Source organism: Protopterus annectens, chromosome 9.part0 (assembly GCF_019279795.1).
Source record: "Protopterus annectens isolate FY-2018-M chromosome 9.part0, PAN1.0, whole genome shotgun sequence".
Lineage (NCBI taxonomy): Eukaryota > Metazoa > Chordata > Ceratodontiformes > Protopteridae > Protopterus > Protopterus annectens.
In genome coordinates this window covers 451,905,763-451,919,927 of record NC_056743.1, presented here as the reverse complement: position 1 = coordinate 451,919,927, position 14,165 = coordinate 451,905,763, and the positions used below count along the sequence as shown (strand labels likewise).

The window sequence follows — 14,165 nt, the reverse complement described above, 5'->3', positions numbered from 1 at the left end:
TAATACAATGTAAAAAAATACCTGAAAACCTTTTCATGTATATTTTTAACATAACTAAATTAGTTCTCATACAAAATAATAGTCTACTTCAGTGATGAGTACAATCGAGCATGCACTTTAATGGCCCTGTTAGTTTAATTTGACCTTTAACCCTGAACTGTTATAGGTAATAGGTTCATAGAAGGTTCCTAGGCTAACAGCCCTAGAGCCATTACAAGCCTAGCCATATTTATCCCAAGTTGCCCCAATTGTTGGTTGTTAGGTGAGTGAACTTTGCACAACTTCTCAGAGGTAGGGGTCTGTAGTATTTACTAATGACTTCATCTATCCAGGAGGGACATGAATGCCACCACAGGAGTTAATTTGCAGTCATTGATCTAGGTTGCATTTGAAGAGGGTCAGGGAGGGTCTTTGTTTCACGTGAATTAGAAGCTTGTTCCAGAGAAGCTGCAGTCTCCGGGAGATATATCTATCTCTGCAGCATGACCTGTTCATATCAGAGGCTAAGTTAAGATCCTTGGAGTGAGTAATCCTCATGCAGTTATGCAGCATTTCCATCAAGGCCAGGTTAAAGACTGCCCTGTAAGCCAGGCACAGTTCACCTCTTAACAACTTGTAGGAGACAGAATACAATGACAGGGTGTTCAGTCTTTCCACGTAAGACTTGTTTTTTTGTAACCTGTAATTTCTTGGTGAAAAACCTCTGTGGTCTCTCCAATTGTTGCAGGTGTCTAGTGAGGTACATGCAAAAGGGAGCGCTATAGTCAATTAGTGGTCTGATGAGAGCAGAGTATAATGGAATTATAATATCCTTACATCTAGATGTGATGCTTTTACTTAAAAGATGTGTCACATAGAAGGGTTTCCTTACTACTTTCTCTTGTTGTATAGCCTGTTTATACTAGGGATCCACCAGAGTGGCTTGTTTTTTTGGCAAGACCTGGTTTTAATCTGGTCAGGTACAGCTGATTCTATACAACTGCTTAAATGGTTATACAGGGTACAGGTATACACCTCTGCATAGGAGTCCGTGTAATGATAGAATCTGGCCTTTAACCTTTAAATATCGAACTTACTGTCAAACTAGTGCATTTCTAAAACTGGAAAAAAACTTTTCCACACAAGTATAATCACTTAATTGAATTAATTAATTTAATATCAAAGTTTGGCACTTATTGAGAGACTATTGCTGTTAGATATTAGAATATAAGACTGAGATTAATTCTGCATTTGTCTGCTGTAAAATATAGATCTGCACAGCAGATAAGGATAGTTTGTTTGATCCCCCTCAATTTCTCAGATCATCTTTAAATCCTATTCTTATTTGTTCATTTGTTTGAAAATGTTTAAATATACTAGAACATCAATCAAAATGACCAAATTGAATGTCAGCCTGTGAGCATACAAACAAATGTTATGACAAATCAACCCAATGCATAGCTGTAGAGTAGACAAGTATCATGAAAAGCACCACGATGAATTATCATTGTACTACAATGGCAAAAAATAAACACAATACCAAATATGTATACAATGACAAGCAGTAAGTAGGCCATGCTTACTCATCCTGGTGCATTTGTTTGAAAAGTTTCACCAAAGCAATGGATGAAGGCAAAATGGTACACAATGCACACCTTGACCTGGCCAAAACTTTTGACAATTCCTACTCAGGCATAGAAGAAAAGCTAAATAAACTAGGAAAATAAAACCCTATGTCACCCACTGTATTGCAAATTGTCTTACAGATAGGACTCAAATAATCAAAACAGGGGAGGTTACCCCCACAAAGAGACCAGTCACCAGTGGAGTCCCCCAGGGTTCAGTGCTGGGACCTCTCTTGACTGGCATCTACTTTTCTGAAGTAAAGGTCAATACCAAAGGGTTCTTACTAAGTTTACAGATGACTACAAGCTAGGAGCAGTCATTGAATCCCCAAATGACTTAGCCATCCTGCAGGAAGGTTAGTCTCAAATAACTAAATGGTGCCAAAATCCTGGACTGAAACTAATGCCAAAAAATGCATTATTGTATCCTTTGGGAAGTCATCTACCCCAGGGAATTATCACATTGACAAAAGACCCCTAAGAGTTGACCCAGTTGTTTGAGATGTGGGCACTTATGGGGACATTGACCTAAATTTTGACCAACATGTGTCTATTGTAAGAAAGTCCTTCTATATTGCACAGCTTATAAACAAAGGGATTGTGTCTAGATCTAGGGATGTCATTGTATCCCCCTTTACTCAGCCCTCATTAGGTCATTCACTGAATATAATGCTGTCTTTGGTATGCATCTTTCTAGGCACATGCAACAACTGGAATGCCCACAGAGATACTTTTCTAAAATGACACAAGGCCTAAACAACATGTCCTACATGGACCAACTCAAAGCTCTGTCACTATACTTGGTATCCTACAGACTGCTAAGAGGTGACCTGTGTCTGGCATACAAGGAATCCTCTGACCCATCACTGATGGATTTATTGCACTTCAGCAAGTCAAATGGCATAAGAAATAGTTGGTCTAGAGATCTAAACCTTTTTTGCAACATCAATAGAATGGTTTGGAGGGACAGGTATAGCCTGCAGAGGAACGGCCACCCTAGCAACATAAAACAAAGTTCCTTGTCCATTTTCAACAGCATCAATCTATGCATCGAAAGTAAAACAAAACACCAAATGCAGTAAAAAGCAGGAAAGAACACCACTCTGGACACAATTCAAATGTAAGATTAGCGCTTTCGTTTATCCTTAATCAATAAACTTCTTCAGACAAAAATACAAGGGAAATGACATATTTAAATACAAAAAATAGGATGACATCACTTCCTATCCTTAAAACTTTAAACAGTTACACAAAAAAATATTATTATTTCATTTAAAAATAAAAACCAAATGTTACAAAAATTCATAAAATAATGTTGTTATTCATTAACTCCCAGTTGTAAAAACAACTGGAAGCCTAACGAAACAAAGCTTTCATTTTCAACAAACATCTGGACAATATGTGTCCTGCTTTGTATGATAATGAAACAAATGTCAAGGATTTTAAAGGCATGAATTTTATAACAACTTTTTCCATGGATGCAAATATTATTAGGAATATTATTACTAAAAATTGGTCATTTATTGCAGATAATGGTCCATTGAAGGAATGCCTGGGTACAAGACCAATTATTACCTTTAGGAAAGGAAGGAATTTAAAGAATATTATAGAAATGGAGAAATTAGTTGATTATATGCCACACTGTGGAATGTCAAAGTGTGGAACTTGTAATATGTGCAAACACATCTTAGTGACAAAAAAAGTTGAAATTAATGGGAATATTTTTGCTATAAAGGGTAAGTTTAACTGTAATAGTAAAGGGGTAGTTTACGCTGCATTATGTCGTAATTGCCAATCATATTATATAGGAAAGACTGACAGGACCCTCAAAAATAGGATATATGAACATGTCTATGCTATTTCTATAAATAATACATTAAATGCTTTAGCAAGACATGTGTCAACCTTTCCAGATCACTCATTTCAGTTTCTAGTGATATATAAAATTCATGAGAATGGGAGAGGGGGCCCCATTTCATTATTACTAGAAGAAAGAGAATTAATGTGGCAATTAAAATTAAACGCTTCAGTATCTCCTGGCTTGAATGAGACTGTCTCCATCATGAGTTTGTTGAAAATGAAAGCTTTGTTTCGTTAGGCTTCCAGTTGTTTTTACAACTGGGAGTTAATGAATAACAACATTATTTTATGAATTTTTGTAACATTTGGTTTTTATTTTTAAATAATAATTTTTTGTGTAACTGTTTAAAGTTTTAAGGATAGGAAGTGATGTCATCCTATTTTTTGTATTTAAATATGTCATTTCCCTTGTATTTTTGTCTGAAGAAGTTTATTGATTAAGGATAAACGAAAGCAACAATCTATGCATGACAAACAGAAAATTTACCCCAAGACTGCCCCCCTGTTCTTTTTAAATGGTACTCAGCTGGGCAGTATGGATTTCTTGAGATACATACAGGTTTTTGCCACACCCCCCTTTCCTGACTCCTTGGATCAAGGATATATTCCAGAAACACATCTGGTCACACTTTATGTTGCTTTTGATGCAGACTGTGTAGCAATTCTGCTGATCTGTGTCAAATCGTTTTCAACCCTCCTATGCATTTACATAAAGAAGGCCTTCAGAACTATACAAAATAGCCCTGATGGGGCCTGACCAACCCTTTATACAAATAATCAAGTGACATCTTTTCTACTAATGATATTTCTTGTCCATCCCAGCACTCTATCAGCCTAACAAACCATTATCTCATAATCATTCTATTAAGATCATGATATACTATTAACCTAGATATCTTTCCCAATGTGCTACCTTTACCTTTTCCCTACTGCTACATACATATTTCCTGGATTTTTGCTTCTCAGATGCAATAGTAGCATTTTCTTTTGGCTCAGAACTTAAGCATTCATGTTTTAAACAATTTCAAAAACAGTGTAGTGTCACTTCTCAGTATTTTTACACTTTCTTGTATGCCAGCATTGTTGCATAACTTGTGTCAGCATCAGAAATGACAATCTTCCTTATAGACTTTAAGCAATGTCAGTTAAATAGGCATCTGTCTATTTATTTATGGCTTACAAATTGGTAAGTTAATTGATCAATTTCAGCCACACCCCAGCCCATTATAGTAAATATATGTCACAGACATATGGTGAAATTAATGGGATACAGGGTGAATATTGCACAGTGTACAAGCAATATAGATATAGTCAATTTTCTGAAACTCTTCGGTTCGCTTGAAAAATATGTAGTTTTTATTGCTACTGTGGAGGAGGGAGGGTAAAGAAGCTTGTGCTATCTTAAAGTTAGCATATTTAGAGATGCATGGGTGTGGGGAATACAGGAGGTCTTGCCCCCTGCAAAACTACTTTTCTTCAAATTCTGTTGCCCCTTTCTAAAATACTTTTTTTGCAATACTGTTAAGGTCGATAATGTGCATAGACAACTTAAGAGTTGTGATTATTCACAGTGTAGCGTTTCATGAGATGATGTTCAGCTGTACGTCTGAAGTTAAAATACATAACCTTAGCTAACAGAGTGTAATACTGCATGCGCAGTTATTAAATAAAATGCAAAGCAGAGTTTTTAAGAGAATTTTCATGGGCTCAATATATGTGAATTAACAATATTGCATCATTAGTTATACTACACATTAGACATGATTCAACTAATGAATAAAACATGAAGAAATTAAAAATGAGAGGTGAGGCATAGAAGTTGCTGGAGACTAGAATGAGGGGGACTGTCAGCATTAGATACCTTTCCTATTCTGTTTCTATCATTTTTAATCCACAAGCTAATACTTCACACCACGGTTGATATAGCCCAAGTCCAGTACTTTATAACTGTCTGTAGTGAACAACAAATGCCATTTTTCTGCCCACTTGACCAATGTTTCTAAGTTTTTCCTTAGATCAGTGATGGCAAACCTATGACACGCATCATATAAAATGCAGTCCGTTGCATATTATTTTAGTTCAATTCAAAATTACTATTACAGGTAGGGTAACTTTTAGTGCAATATTTTAAGCCCAATTATCAGTGCACATATAGTTCTCTCTGTTGTAAGACAGTGATTTTACTTTTAATTTCATAATACACAGCAGCACACATGATTGGACTGTATTTTTTTAAATAAATGAATATGTAAAGAATTGTTTTCCTTTTGTTAGTGGGGGTGGGGGGTGACACGCCAGCAGTCAAGATAGACTTTTCCAAATTTTTGACACGCCGTGCCCAAAAGGTTCACCATCACTGCCTTAGATTCGTCCCCATCCTTGATTGCTGTGTTTTTGTATTGCCAGTGAAGAGTATGATTTTATGTATTCCCTCAGATATGTTTGAAAAAGGACACACTGAAGCCTACTAGATCCAGAATGGTCCACTGAGATGTTTCACTTCTCACTTCTCTTATTCACAATATTGTCCTTGTCACCACAGCCCTCTGTAACTTACTCTTCAGCTATGGCACATCCCACTTATCCTAGCTAAGTCCTATCCCAATCTCTTTTACTACCAAGTTCCCTTGAGTCAAATACATTGGTGAAATCAATTTAGACTACATCTGCAGAAACTGTCCAGTTGAGGTATCCTTTAAAAAAACTCATAAAATGTGATCATGCTTGTCTGATGGCATATTCTTATTATGAACCCAGACTGACTTCTGTCCTGAAGATTTTTGTCCTCTAGGAAGGCAAACAGCAATTCCTTCAGCATTATCTCAGTGTCTTTCCCTGTCACTGCTGTTAAACGAACATGCCTGTAGTTCCCTTGGTTTTTACTTCTCCCCAGCCACCACTACAAGGGTGTCACTCTTGCTGTTCTTCCAGTCTTAAGTAACTTACCCCCCCCCCCCACACACACACACACACACACACCTTCTCTTGCTCACTTCTGGTGTCCTTACACTGTCTTCTCCACTATGGTCAAGCACCTTTCCACAATAACATTTTACCTTCTTTTTTGTGATATTTCCCCTTTCTTATTAAGCCTTACCAAGCCCATTTGTTTCTTCCATCTGTCTATAATATACATAAAAATCCTTTGTTTGTCTTCTTTATCTTTTCTGCTACATCCTTGGCTACCTTTCTTGTTGCTCCTTGTACTGTGCCTCCCCTTCTTCCCCATATCCTCCATTAAACACTTAGTATGCACTATTTTTTCACCTTACCACTAGCCTTTCTTTACTTTTCCTGTTTTGCATTTTTCTTATAGTGCTGCCCAAGGACCCGAGTACTCCATTCTTAATCCATGATTAGCTCTTAAAATGGTCTTTATTCCTTTAACTCATTTATGATTTTGTCTCCCAAGCTAGCGTCATCTGCCCCCCCGAAATCCCACACATTGCATTGGTTCTTATTGCCCCCACACACACACTCACATGCAGCGGCATGCTCACTGCTAGTAAATGGACACTCCATTCCCTTAAAATTCTATCATTTCTTGTACAGCCCTGCACCAGCACCTGCCAAAATCCAGCACCACCACCAACCCTCCACTCTCTATCTACCCACAACACCCGCATTACTTAAGAACTCAATCAACTCTCCACTGACTCCCTGGCCTGGATTTGGGAAGCACTGCTCCTGTCAGATCCAGATTTCCATGAATGCAACCCCCCCCCCTTATAATATCAGCTCCTTTATTCTCTCCTTCAGTTACCTTAATTTGAACTTGGGTCAAAGACACTACACTGAAACTCCAGCACTCTCCTATTGCTTCTTCTATTATTATCACAAGTATTTACCCTAGGTTCTGAACCCTTGCCCCTCTCCCACCCCTTTCTTTGGATGGTGTTGTTTCTCATCATTGGCCATGCATCTGTTGTACTCCCTTACATACATTGATCTGCCTTCGACTTCCACCCCTCCTATCTTCTTTTTCAGTTTTAAACATCCTATAACCAAGCAGCTCCATTTCTCAACCCTCTTTGTTACTGTTGCATGTTTCTGTGATGCCAGCAATATCTGCTTCCCTTTTTCATCTTTATTTCCTGATAACTTGCATTGCAGACTAAAACTACAAAACCATGTAACCAATCAGTCTTGTTTTTTCTTTCCTATGCAATGTTCTGAGTTTGTTTTCTCTTCTTGAATGGAGCCGAAGTACCTAGCCATACATTCTACTTACATAACCCCCCCCTACACACACACAACCACAAACACACACACACACAAAAATCCCCTTCCATCTTAGGCTTAAGTTATGACCAAGAAGCTGTATGTTTGCAAACAAAATATGAGCACTGCTGTCGCACATACTGACCCAGCTGCTCTCTTCACAGAGGTCGCTCCAGCCCTCTACCAGTCCCAAGTTCTTCCCCCTTGACCAGTGCCAAAGCTGGTTATTATAATCTCTAATCCTCTCCCCTGTTTTTGCGATGGCCATTGACATAGGCAACACTTTTGAGATTGTTTCTTCCAACCACTTATCCAAACTCTGTACAACCTCTGAAATAGGTTTTACTGTAACATGCTGTCTTTTAGCTCACTTGCCTAGAATTTTAATTATGTTCATGACAGAGTACAGTCGTCAAAATCCTTTTTTTTTTGTCATCATAGTGATTATCCTCTCTTGACTTGCTTCCTGCACCTTCTCATTTCCTCTGCTATGAGTAATCTTTTTCCTCTCCAGCTGAACTATTTTCAGCCTTCTCCAATGTTACCATCTCTTCCGTGTAGCATCTTATCACTTTTCCATCCCTCATCTATTCTTCCTACAAACTCTCCTCCTTACTGCCTGTTTCTGGCTTCCTCTCCTCTTAATGCTGCTTTCCTGCTCCTCCTCCACCTTTTCTTCCTTCTGCCGGTCTCCCTCTTTTCCCTTCCATTTCCACTCCTAACTCTTCTTTTCTTCTCCTCCTTCCCTTCCCTCTCCTCCTTTTGCTGCTCTACCTTCCCCTTCCTAAGTTCCTACCCTACACTCTGTACCTGTCTCCTAAATTCCTCTAGGTTAGTTCCATCTTGTCATTTTTTACCTATTCCCCTGCCTCTCTTCTATCTCTAAATGTCTGCCTGTTTCTCCATGGCCAGACTCATGCCTACATTTTTGTACCTGTCTACAGCCTGTTCCTCAGTCCTGTATCTATAATTCACCCCCAATTCCACCCCCCCCCCACCGCACACACTCGTTCTTTCTTGTACTCCCTCTCTCTGATTACCTCAGGCCAAATCCACCTCCGAATTTCTGCATTCTATTATTTCTATTCATTACCCCAGACCATAGTAGACACATCATTTTCCCCAAGTTCTCTCACTTCACATTCCACTCTTCCTATTTAAATCCATATACTACATCCTGGTCCTTCTCACAAAACTGAACTATTAGCTCACACATAATGCAATAGATCCACCTATCCTGCTTTTTCATTCTCTATCCTCTCATCCTAAAGTATCTGTCTGCTGCTCAGTTTAAACCAAATGTGCATAACCTGGTTGTAATTTTGTCTAATTATGTATTTGACAACATCAACATACTTAAGAAGTATCAGAAGTCTATCAGGCTTTAAGTAAACTTTGCAAGGCAGAACCTTGGAATGTTTCTTGAAAACAGTTACTGTTGCACATAAAACAGGCCACCATTAGCTCTGTTTTGCAAGGATGTGGCACAGTGGTGCAGTGGGTAGCATTACCAACACACCACCTGTGTGAAGTCTGAATGTCCTTACTGTATTTGCATGTATTTTCTGTTGGTGCTCCAGTTCTCTCCCACATTCCAAAGACATGATTTAAGGTAGGTGTGAGTGTGCATGCATGTGTGTGTGTGTGTGTGTGTGTGTGTGTGTGTGTGTGTGTGTGTGTGTGTGTGTGTGTGCGTGTGCGTGTGTGTGTGTGTGTGTGTGTGTGTGTGTGTGTGTGTGTGTGTGTGTGCTTGCGTGATACAGAGGAAAGACTTGGTAACATACTTCCATTTCTTCTTTGCCTTGTAAACTCTGTGGATAGCAATGGCGGTCTGCGGGCGCATTCTAACAGTCAGATGCAACTTGTAACAGAGTAATAGAGCGTGAAGGGCACTGCAGAAACAGTCTGTTAAACAATAAGAAAAGAAGCCTGAATTTCAGCCAAATATTGCATGCCATCTAGAACATTTATAGCCCAATATCACTGCTTTTTGTGCTACAGTGTATTACTACACAACATAGGTATGCCGCTATACAAATAATTTTCTCAAGGCTTATAGTAAAAATTCCTTTATTAAAAAAAAAAAATCAAAGAGCAACATGTCAGCGTGTATAAGCGAAGGCAACACATTAAGTTGGGAGGGCTTTTGCAGAGATCGCTTCTAAGGCCAGACATTTGATACCTCAGCCAGGGACAGTTTTATCAAAAGGGAAAAGGACCGACTCCACTACATACCTCTCTGTTGACCTGCTGGTCTTTTTGCTCTCATTTGAGAGAACTCCATTAACACAAAGTCTGTAAGCTCATAAATCAAGACTCCCCACCTTCACCCCACCCCCACATTTGCCTGCAGACTTACACTACTCAAAAAACATCACCTTTGGGAATAGTTCCTTAATAAAAGACCATTCATTATTATCACTTCCATTGAACATTCTTTGCCCAAGCTAGAACCTGCAGAAACCTGATAGATTGCTATTTCAGTCTTCCATTATCTCATTACTCAAGTACTCCATCTTTTTCACTCACTAATACATGCATAGTACCATTACTACTTAGTCAAAGAACTAGAGCCAACCTATAGCAACTCAAATATCCACTCCATTTACTCATACCTCTCGTCTGTTGTTTCAAATAAATTTAACCTCAAAAACCTCTCTCCTCTGGGTCCTTGTTTGCAACAGTATAATCTCTTGCTGAACAGCTGCATTAAAATATTTCCAGTTCTGAAGGTATACAAATACATGCTGTGTAAATATATATAAAGGCATAATCTACTCTAAATAAATATTTATATGTACTACTAAATTAAATATGTGCTTAAAATGGCTAGCACTTAAATCTTTCAATTGTTTGACACCTCCATTATTTGCATGTGTGTGTTGCTTTGTTGTATATTAGCAAACAGTATATGTTGCTTTCTGATATTTGTGACTATTTGCCTTCAGGGTTTGGTCATGCCTGAAAAAAAAGTAATTTGACCAGCCTTCTCACCCGGTTAACAAACGACAAACAAATAATTATATCCTCTTTCTGTCCTATTGTCGAGTCAATGTTTCCCAACATTTTCACTCTGGAACTCACTTCCAAGTTCTTCCAGGTTGTTCACTAAACTTTTCTATGTTATTTCGCTTTTTTTCAATTTCTCCAAGTCTTTTGGGTTTCTAATACCATGACGGAAATGGACCCCATTCCTAAGTCAAAGTATGATTAAAGTTCATGAAATTGGTATTGTTTCAATCTTTGGTATTAGCTAGAAGTGCTGTTTACAGCACCCACAATGTGCCCAGTAATGACTCCTGCAATTCATACAGAGTTACGTGTATTGGTAACATATCCAAGTAAGATTGTAAATTCTTTTTTATGAGACTCATTTCTTCTACTACTATTGGAACTGTCTGGGTCTTTCTTCCACACTGCCCTTGCTTCTGCCTGCAAATCCTAATATTTTATGACTTTGTGTCTCTCTGTACATAACACACTGTGGTCACTGGGTGTAACAATTTTGATGATCAATGCTACTTTTGTCTTCTTTTGATAGACTACTATATTTGGTTCTCTCATATCTGTTTTCTGAACTGTTGGTAATGGGTGATCCCATGCAATATAAACATCATCATTTTCTATAATGCCTTGTGACTCATGTCTCCAGTGCTTTTCAGTTACTTCAGTATTATAATGTTTGCACAATCCCCAATGCAACGGTTTTGCCACATTATTATACATTTCAGTATACAGTCATTCTACCATTAGTATGTCAAAACCAGCAATAAGGTGTGCGACTGTTTCAAATTCTGTTTTACAAAACCTACATTTGTCGGTTGCTCCACATGTTCTGTGGAGTTTGTAAACCAACGTGTAATGTAGTCCACTATCTTGGACCGCCAATATAAACCTTTCATCTTTTGGTTTAAATTTACCTCACCTTAACCATTCCTGTGCTCGATCCTGATCAACATGAGGTTGTTCCAAGAGTTTTCTATACTTGCAACTGTATGTATTTTCCACATTTCTTGCCTTCTTGTCTGATCCTTTACCTTACATTTTCTTTTGTTTTTTTGCACATTCAGCTGCTGGCTGATATTTATCTATTTCTGGATTGATTTCAGTCCCTAATTGATGCAGATATGCTTCTGCTAAACTAAGCAGGGAAGTCATCTTAGACTTATTCTCCTCATGTTTCAAAACTTTCACTACATTTGGGTCTTGTGAGGTCAGCACATATGTATGCAGTCCCACGATTGCACATCTACACATGTAATCAATTCTGAGGAGGTTCATACCTTATTCAGAATGGAGAATATATAGTCTTGGTATACACTGATTTTTATAAATCATTTGATGAGCATGAAGCATCCTTGTTGTTTTCATGTCCAACCAGTCCAACAGCTTTTGGGGCCAGTCAGTCACTCCAAACCTCCAAGTTAGGACAGAAAGAGCAAACTGGTTTACAGCCTAGACTTTATTCCTAGATGTTAGCTCTGTTTCAGTATTAATTTTAGTCTTCTGAAATATTCCTTACTAAGTTTTATTCACATTTGTTCATGTTTTATTGTTGATCCCTCATCAGTTCACAAATATTTATAAACTCCCTCTTGCTCAAGTTCATTTATATCACATTCCTGTCTCAAGGTTAATGTTTTCTTGATGCTGCAGCTTTCCTGCTTTAAAGGTTGCTTTTGCACATTTATTAAGACCAAATGACATTCTTACACCATCTGAAAGAGTTTTGACCACTTGCAGTTATGCTTTCAGTTCCTCATCTGATGAACTATACAGTTTTAAATCATCCACAAAAAAGAAGAGAAATCTTTACACTTCATTGTTTTATGGGAATCAAATTGTAGCTATTATCTAAGGGCAAGAAAAAAGAGGAGCGGTGGCAGAGTTGGGTCTACATTATCTTTCCAAAAGCTGTTTCCAGTGAATATGGCAAGATCGAACCTCAAACTGTGAAAACCCACTAATGTGAACAGCCAGGTCACTGATTTTTTTTCCTAAGGAAAAAATTGGTGGACCAACTAAACACCACAGACCATTTAAATTATTACAAAGTAGGGGGGGTTTGCTCCGACCCCCCCCCTAATTAAATATATCAACTCCGATATTGCACTACAGTGGGGTAAAGGGCAACTTCACAGCGATGGCCAACTGTTTTTTTTCCCTAGGAAAAAAATCAGTGACCTGGCCGTTCACGTTAGTGGGTTTTCACGGTTTGAAGTTCGATTTTGCCGTATTCACTGGAAACAGCTTTCAGCAAGATAATATAGACCCGACAGAGTCACCTGGAATACCCACCTTTGAACTGTTATCCCTGAAATAATAATGCCTTAATAATATGTTACCATGTCATGTGCCTGATTCCTTATAAGGGTACTGCTGCTGCTTTTTTATATAAAACACTGTTTTACCCAATCAAAGAAATCCATTAGATTGTTAGGAATTCAACCACAAGTATAAAACATGTTAGGAAATAGTAGTATTGCAGGGTTTTCATTTTACTGCAGGTCCATGGCTTCATTGCTGTTTTTAGTACCTCAGCAACATCTGGCTTTAAGAAATAAATACCAAGTCAAACAGCCATAGGCATATATATACTCTTACAACTCTAAACAGTCAGTTGATTAGATAATTATATAATTAAATACTTGATTTATTAATTCAGAAAACAGGATTTAAATAGACTAATTTAATGAATATTGAAGTCAGGTCCCTAGATCAAGTTCTTGCAACCACATTATCATAAAAGGCTTTTGCATGCTACTTCATTATTTATACCACTTGGGAAAATGCATAGTATTTTAAAATATTTAAGTTATCTTTTTGTTGCAGTATCTTTTTTCATAATGGATGAGGAAGCTGTAGTTTGCATTTTTCTAACACCGATCTGACACTACATTTTGTATATTCCCTTGATAGTCCCTGATGTTTCTCTGACGTAATGCTGTCAACTAGCCAGAAAAATATCTATTTCAAATGAATTTGATGCTAACACAGATTAATGACTTTAGTTTTTCTTTCTCTGCTTTTAATTACTTTTCCAGTACTTAACATGTATGCATTGTGAATTCTTTATCATTAAGTGTGATGCTTGATGACATGAACTAATGTCAGGTTTCTTTTTTTTTCTTTCTTTCTCTTAAATGAAGAGTGTTTTAATGCATCATTTAGAAAGGACCTTCCCTCACTTTAAGGTAAGCCATGAAGACTGACATTTAAGTTTTAAAGTGTTCCATTGCAGTTTATAAACAATGCACCCCTGCTTGTAGTGTGTCCAGAGCTCTCTTGCATTTTTGTTCTGTCACTTTCTGTTTTCTAGCACCACATTTAAAATTACACATACTGACTGTCTCTCAGTAATTTGTCAAGATGGTCTGTTGGCACCCAGACACCTAGCCTAATACACTGTAGCTTTGTTTGATTTTCTTTTATTACTGTGGCTTCACTGCTGTGATTTTAAGTTATACCTTGTCAGGTGAA

General features: G+C 37.8%; 1 long non-coding RNA gene across 1 annotated transcript in view; it reads left to right on the top strand.

The window, feature by feature from the left end:
• Positions 1-14,165, top strand: part of LOC122811264 — a 422,081-nt gene that overhangs the window by 376,964 nt on the left and 30,952 nt on the right. The window contains exon 2 of the long non-coding RNA XR_006366232.1: positions 13,835-13,879. This is a non-coding gene — a long non-coding RNA (uncharacterized LOC122811264). The remainder of the gene's footprint in view (positions 1-13,834; positions 13,880-14,165) is intronic.